The sequence below is a fragment of the Azolla caroliniana genome, unplaced genomic scaffold (assembly GCF_043228905.1).
Source record: "Azolla caroliniana isolate FFs.n. ecotype wild unplaced genomic scaffold, voAzoCaro1.0.p SCAF_3, whole genome shotgun sequence".
Taxonomy (NCBI): Eukaryota; Viridiplantae; Streptophyta; class Polypodiopsida; order Salviniales; family Salviniaceae; genus Azolla; species Azolla caroliniana.
In genome coordinates, this window is record NW_028230438.1 from 21,724,813 (window position 1) to 21,732,812 (window position 8,000).

General features: G+C 38.0%; 1 pseudogene across 6 annotated transcripts; it reads right to left on the reverse strand.

Moving 5' to 3' along the window:
• Window positions 1-3,448: 3,448 nt before the first annotated feature.
• LOC147866559 (phosphatidylinositol 4-kinase gamma 5 pseudogene) lies at window positions 3,449-7,762 on the reverse strand (annotated as a pseudogene). 6 transcript variants are annotated; one of them, XR_015529505.1, is made up of 4 exons: window positions 7,611-7,762; window positions 7,407-7,518; window positions 7,220-7,287; window positions 3,449-7,089 (listed from the first exon to the last, which is right to left on the reverse strand). The product of XR_015529505.1 is annotated as a phosphatidylinositol 4-kinase gamma 5 pseudogene, transcript variant X5 (transcript). The 6 variants fall into 6 exon arrangements; XR_015529502.1 differs by having other exon boundaries at window positions 3,449-7,116; XR_015529504.1 differs by having other exon boundaries at window positions 3,449-6,072; window positions 6,795-7,287.
• Window positions 7,763-8,000: the final 238 nt, after the last annotated feature.

The window sequence follows — 8,000 nt, forward strand, 5'->3', positions numbered from 1 at the left end:
AATTTTCTGAAAATGATAGAACCCGAAAACTATAGAGAAATAGACAATATTAAAATGATAGAGCCCATAAATGGCACTTACCTTTGGATTTTGTGGGGGATACATGTTTATCAAAATTTGTATCCATTAATGTGGCTATTTTTTGTGCATCAATCATAGGTGAGCACCATAATTTTTCATCTATAAAATGAAAATAACATGAATTAGGATTAATTTTCATTTTATGCTTTCAAAAACTCAAACTCCAAACACAAATTTACACTTACGAAATGGACCTTAAAGCCTTTTATGCCACCTCTTCCCAAGTGGGCATGACCCATGCATACAGAACCAAAGGTGACTTCCTATTTTATGATAGAAACACATTGACTTAGTGATACCATATAATATACAAGAAACTCACACAACTAACATAATAAATTATCAAGGAGACTAACCTTTTGTTGTTGGGATTGCACATTTAAGGGCACCTCTTTATGAAAATGTATCCAAGTGTGTTTGTCCATAGACGATGACCTCATTACATTTGGTTCCAAAATTGCAATCCTAGTGTTTGACAAGTGAAAACTTATGTTAGATTGGTTCAAAAGTTTTTTTATTATCTTATGTACAATACATATTCAAATTCAAGTTGATCAAGAAAAGAGCTCCAAGAATTAGAACGAGGAGTATCTTTACGTTCCATGCCTCTTAGTCACACAACAAAGACATTGGGAGACCATCCAGTTCCTCTATGCGTTGATCATTGTTATATACATACAACAAAGATAGTATGGAGGATGGAATGGAGCATCATTGCCTCGTGATGGGAAGATTTTTAGTTTTTGAGGTAGGCGTTATATGATAACCTCATTCGCCATATCTCGCAATGTTGGACAAGGTTTGTTCATCGCACAAGATGTATGTGTCCCTCCACATCCAAAAGTCACACTAACTATGGCATCCTTTTTTGAAGAGAGAGAATGCAAATTCATTGCCAATGGATATTTTCTTAACTTCACGACATTAGGTTGGGAGGATAAACACAAATTTAAATTTCAAGAATGCTAGATGGCAAGGGATGGATTGATTTCAATGCATGATGATATTATGGTGGCTATCCAAAGAAGGATAATGTCATTTCATATGGCTAGAGTTACATTGGGGATTCCTACAAGTTATAGAATTGCTTGATTGAAGATTCAATGATTGTGTTGCAAAGTCCATTCACTCGTTTCCTGTATTCTTCACCGGAGGTTAATGGGTCAAAGTTTACCAAAGTCAAAACAAGTAATGTCTTTCCCAAATTAATAAAAAACATAACTAGATGGTGGAGAATTTGGTGAGAGAATGGGGAATTTTTAAGTCCATCATGTGGTGGCAACATGTGTTGAGATGGGGTGGCATTCCTTCTTTCGTTTAGAGCTAAGGTTTTCATTTTGGAGGGTTATGGTTGGCAGATAGCACATTTGAGAGACTCTCAAGGGGAGGAATGTTGCTTCTAAATTGTGTGGCTTTTGACAAAATACACGTTGTTTATCACTTGTTTAATGTCTAGATCTAATTTGACATATTTACGTGTGGATTTCTATTATAGAGGTTTTTAAAATCTCTTTCCTCCAAATCGTGATTCCATGTTAATGGTCCACATTTTCAAATAGTTTCTACATTTCTTAAGGTATTGGGACTTGTGGAATGTTTGGAGATGTGGAATGCCTTTGTATTTGATTCACAAGCAAGAGCGCAAAGACATATTATGCAATTGAAAGGTAATTTTGCCTTTGCAATTTTTTATGTTGGAAACTTTTATTGAGGTTATTCACATTAGGATATCCACATATGTATGTGTTATATTCAAATCACGTGTGGCCCTATTGTTATTGGTCATCCAACTAACATAACAATCTAACAATTAATGTAATTGTATGACGAAATTGATTATAACTATAAAAGGAATAGGGATCAAATTCTAGGCCCATTATTAATATTGAGATATCTTATAATTAAAACTTACATAATATGTAAGTAGGTATGTATATGTCATTGACAACATTTTAATGTCATACGCACAAATGGTGTGGTCAATACGATTGCCCCTTCCTATCTCTCTCTATAAAAGACGACAAGGAACAAAAAAAAGGACCCTTAGCCAATTGACACTTCCTCGGATAATTAGCAAAGTAGTAATTCTCTAAGCCCTCTTAGTCAACATGTCATCAAAATATAGCTTTGATTCTCTTGTAATCTCCATTAGTAGAGTGAACTCCTAATTGACCACTATCGTTTGTAACATTGTCTTGCCATTGTTCCATTTACTATTAATCTACCTTGTTGTTTGACTCTTTTTTTTTTTCTTGCTATTAAGTACATAAAAATTTATAATGAAGTCAAATTCATGTGTGTATTAATCATAATCCATCAACTAGCTATTATCGATCTTTGTGATTGGGAACAACCATTAGCAACATACCTTTAGTTTGGTGCCAACCCCTAGTTATTTGACAATAGACATTGCAACCAAGACAACATTCACAAAATAGTCTTGTAGAGAGAGAGAGAGAGAGAGAGAGAGAGAAAGGGATCAAGGAAATGCGGCTTCTTGGAGGGATATGCTCTCCCTACAAATCACCTAGACACACAAGAAATCAACCTAGCTTCACTACTAACTAAGAATCAACCAAAACGTGAGGCTAGGAGTATAAGAGAAAGCAATGGGTGCAAATGAGCATTGAATGCTCGACTATGACCAACAAATGAAATATGAAGGTGCATGCTCATGTGCTCTTAAGCAAGAAAATACATATTCAATCATGGTTGCTTGAAGTATACCAATTCTATGTCTCACCCAAAGGGTAGTTTAATAGATTAGGTTGCTAATCTTAATGGCTAATTCAAAGAAGCTTTTGACCATATCTCTAATCACAATCATATTGAGGATGAACTAGTGCTAACACCCCTCACATGTGCAAACAATAAAGAGCAACGAATTGTTTGGTGTACCAATCTATCCTTGCACACCTAGGGTCATGAAGGATGGTCCCATGACAAGGGCATTATAGAAAACATCCCCAAATCCAATACTCATCTCCACAATCTAGGATATCCAAAAGGCTATTCCATACATATGCACAAGTATCCCTTACGTTGGTCAAAATTTAATAAATAATCCAATGCAAAGACATTAGTAATAGCCCACAAATTTATATGCCACACAGTAAAGATCCCCCCCTATGAGAACCTTCATAGCAAATGTCCACAATTCTAGGGTGCATCCTCAATGCATCAAACTTCCCAAAGATTGTTCTTTGTCCCAAACCCCTCGGGGTGGGGGGGGGGGATTATTCATTTAGATTATGTGGCCGTGGTATGAGGTTTCAAACATGATTTTTCCAACATCGGAGGCACTCCATTTGACTTTGCTCAAATAGTTGAGATAGAAACTATAAAATTACGTCATGGAAATTCCAGCTTACAAAAACATTTTTTGCATTTAATCACAAACCAATATACACACGGTTCTCCATGCAAAATCAATGCTTGCAGAGATTGACTGATAAAAAAAAGAATATTTACAATCAAGTAATACGTAAAAACTTGAATGATTCCTACCCTTTGTTCACTGTACAACCAAAGGCTATATAGGAATGAACATAAAAGCACACGAATCGAAATCCTATCCTGGATTGTCGATGCTCTTTAACAATATGTACAGAACTAACTACCATCATTCATAAGGCTTTTAATATCTATCCTATTCTAAGCTAAGAGAATAGCCATTGATTAAAACTGGCATGAAATTCCAAGTCTCTGCCTATGACCACCATTCTGATTAGACTTGACCACTAATGCTTCCTCCAAAAGCTCCTTGAAATTATCTAAGAAACAGTTCCATTCCTTATCGCTCATATCCCCTAGCGAGAAAGCCGGTGGGACATTAGCCTTTCCTATCGCTTCAGATGGTGGCACCTTATGTTCATGGTGATAGTCCATATATCCCTGGTTCCTGTGGATAAAACTAATGCTTTTGTATGACCTTGATTTAGGTGATGATGCAGACATTTTGAACTCGGTTAGCCAATCCTTATGTTTCGTTTCAAACACATTCATCTCCTCTTCCTCCACCAATGAATGCAATTCCTCCTCTTCCTCCACCAATGGCTGAAACTCTGCCATTACTATTGGATGAAATTCTGATCTTATCATTGGACTATGTTGACCCTTTGTATTGTTTCTGGGAGACATTATCCCTAACCTGCTTAGTCCATTACTTGCCTCCGAAGCTCTAACAATGCTAAATGGTTTGATAGCTGGTCTACAATCAGGCAAGTTCAACATATCAAATTCTCCTTCCCCCACAAAAGCAGGTTTGGGACCATTAACAGGTGATTCAGGACAGTATCTTCCACCAGGTATAGCTTTTTTTGAAAGAGATGGGGAGGATTCTTCATCACCCCCTATAAATGCAGAGAATACACTATCCTCGTCCTCGTCCATTTCAAACTCAAACTGCTCATACATGCCTTCCTCAGAATGAACCAAAATGGCATCATCGTCATCACCATCACCATAGTCTTTTAAGCTCTCCATAACCTCTTTTGCTTGCATGCAAAGAAGCTCAAGCTGACTAGCCCCTCCAATACCGTCTCTGCTCATCATTTCTCCAATCTCAGCTAGACACAAACCATCTTCAGCTCCTCTTTTAAGGACTAGGGTAGAAAGAATCAGTACCCTGAGACAAGCCTCTCTCAGAGTAGGCAGCTCTTGACGAAGCATTTCTGCATCTTTATATTCATCAAGAACTTGAATATAAGCAAGCTCCTCCTCAGAAAAAGGTAATGATGATTGAGGCCAGTGCAACCATTCGAAATATGGATCTCCAAGTGATTCTGGGAGACAAAGTCCATGATCTATAGGGATGAGGTCCAACGCTTCATTCACAACATTAGAGAAATTATCAACAGCTTTCCCTCGTTGTACCAGTATGTTCCCTGCATGTCTGTCTGTGTTAAAGATTCTAATGTCAAGAATGCCAATCCTATGTACCGCTGACACTGAAAATCGAGAGCTACCATGATCACTTGCATCAAAGTCATGGCTTACAAATTGCTGACAAGACGCAATTTTTTCAACAAGCAAAAAAGACTCATCGTCGGAGCCTGAGACACCAACATTCATGTGAAATGCATGGTGAGAAACCTTGACTAATGCAGTTGGTGGTACTCTGGCAAAATGCTTATGATCAAGAAGGTATGCTGCAACCTCTCTTACCCCTGTCTCTCCAACTCTTACACCCCTATTAAGGCCAAGCTCACCCAAACTCTTACCTACAAAACCTTTTGGGTTATTTGGAGCAAAAGGCTCTTCGTCATTAGGCTTCACAATGGCAACATTTTCTCCTCTGGTATTTCTGAAATAATATGCACCTCCCATACCTCCTGTCACAGAAACCGGCTCTATTTCATGCTCAATGCCCTGAACAATTTCCTTAATGATACTTTTCATCTTCTGGCAGCACCTCAAACTCCCAACAACTTCAAAATGATGAGCATTGCCTTTCCCTGTTTCTGTATCTTTCTTCAGCAAGGAACATGAATTTGGAAGAACTCTATTTGAAGGTGAAGATTGGAGTTTATTTCTTGCCTCTCTAAGGTCCCTTTTTTGCACATCAGTCTTCTTGCACAAGTCAAGCCCAGACTTAATCTTTTTGTCAGTTATGTGAGCATTTCCAGACCCATTGCGATCTATCCCAGATTGAATCCTCCTTTCACTTATCTGCGTATTTCCATGGCCATTACAATCAATCGCAAGCACATTCCTAACATTGGGGATTAGCAGAAGATTCCTACTTCCAACAGGTCTACTGTAAGATCCTCTAGATCTACTCTGAAGCCCCTCTGGTACTGGTTGAGCTAGCTGAGTCTCCACAGGACTATCACGAGGAGGCATGGCTATAATATTGTTAAGGCTCAGCTAGCCACGGACACAGATCACAAACAGTCCACTCCTGTCTTAGATTATGATACTCACTACAGCTTGGATTATTCCGAATTATCGGCCTTCAGTATGTAATGATTTTCTCGCCACGCTCCATTTCTGGAACCAAAAAGAGTATCAGATATCCATTCACAAGAGAATATATACACCATACCACGATCTTTCAGCTTTCCACCATTGCAGTTGCAACAAAAACAGTTCATGTATGGGTAACTAACCAATTTGAGTAGAATTAGCAGTTCAAATTTAGAACAGCATGCATTCTAATTCCATAATGACGGTCAAGATACTTTCTACATACTACAATTACCTTGGAAATGTTTGCCTTTGAAAAAAAACAACTTAGTGGAATTTAACAATATCACCATGCATGCTAAATCCACAATGATAGTCAGGGTGGCTTCCACATATTACAATTACCTTGGAATGTATATCTTTTGACATAATAATTCCACAATGATGATCAGGAAACCTTCCATACATTAGGATTACCTTCGAAATATATGCCTTTGACATAAACATAGCCAAATTGAATTTAACCGAATCAGCATAGTCCAAATACAAACAGAATTTGCCTAAATACCTAAAGAATCTCCATGCATAAATGCCTGAATAACCCATAGCACGTCTATATCTTTGATACATACATGCATTAGCTTTAAGCTCTGTTCTACAAAATCTAATGTCTGAAAGTTAAAGAATCCCCAAGCATAAATGCCTGAATAACACATAGCACGGTTATATCTTTGATACATACACGCATTAGCTTTAAGCTCTGTTCTACAAAATCTAATGTCTAAAAGTTAATAGCGTCAGATTACCTCGGCTTGTGCAGCAGTACATAAATCAATAAAGTCTAAGCTATATTTCTCCAAGCAAATTAAATTGAAGTTTTGGTTCAGCAGCAAGATACAAAATCTCCAGCAACAACAGAGATAAAAACACAAAGGGTAAAACGAGAAGGCTAATATGAGATGCAGATAAAAACCAAAGTAAACGTAAACTCATAGATCCTCAAAGTTCTGCAAATTAGAAGGCTTAAAAACTTCACCTGATTTGGCCAATGGAATGTATTCTGTATATTTAGCTCGCCATGGAAACTAGGACGAGTACTGACTGCAGAGAACAGAAGAAAGGCTAAATCTAAACTCCAAAGCATGCAGAAAAACATACACAAAAGAGATATCACCGTACCTTCCTTACAGACCAAATGTTCAAAGTAATTTTAAGTTTTACGCCAGCTTACCCCTGTCGCTCGTCTATTTATCCATGTGAACCAGCACCGAGCTCTGAATTCAGCAGAAATATTCAGTACTGCATGCAGGGGAAGAGAAGACTAAATAGCACAAAACGTTCTAAAGGATAAAGAAAAACAGCAGAATTAAAACACGATTAAAGGTCTTAATTTCAGAATAAAGAAGATGAGAACCTACGTATATCAACAATTCCCTGAAAAAATGCCAAAGGAATGCAGAGAAAACGACAGAACCAAAACTTTATCAGGGGATCTCACTTTAGGAGCAACAGAATCAAGATGATGAGAACCTGGAGAAGAAAGGAAAGTTTCAATCCAAAAGCCATTAGAGAATGCAGGAAAGAAAAATTTGGAAAAGCAACAGGAGTATATTTCCACGGACCTGAGGGGAAGAGCTTCTTCTGATTGCCAGGTAGAAATGCAGGAAGGAGAGAAATCTCGGAGCTTCCTGTGTCTGCGCGAGAGGGGTGAAGCTCTTCAGATCTGACAAAGAAGAAGAAGAAGAAGAAGAAGAAGAAGATGATGGTGATGGTGATGATGATGAAGGGTTTAACTTTTCCTTTATTATCATTTCCTTAATTAAATTCCCAGTTCTTAATCACCTCTTAATCACCTCTTAATCACCTCTTAATCACTCCTTAATCACATGAGGGGAGTGTGAGATCTGAACCGTCCATCCATCCATCCGTAAACTGTCCGGCGCGATCTTGCCCGTCCATTCTGATCGTGTCCGCTCGATCCCCTTTCTAAATATAGTCACCGCCGCGATTAT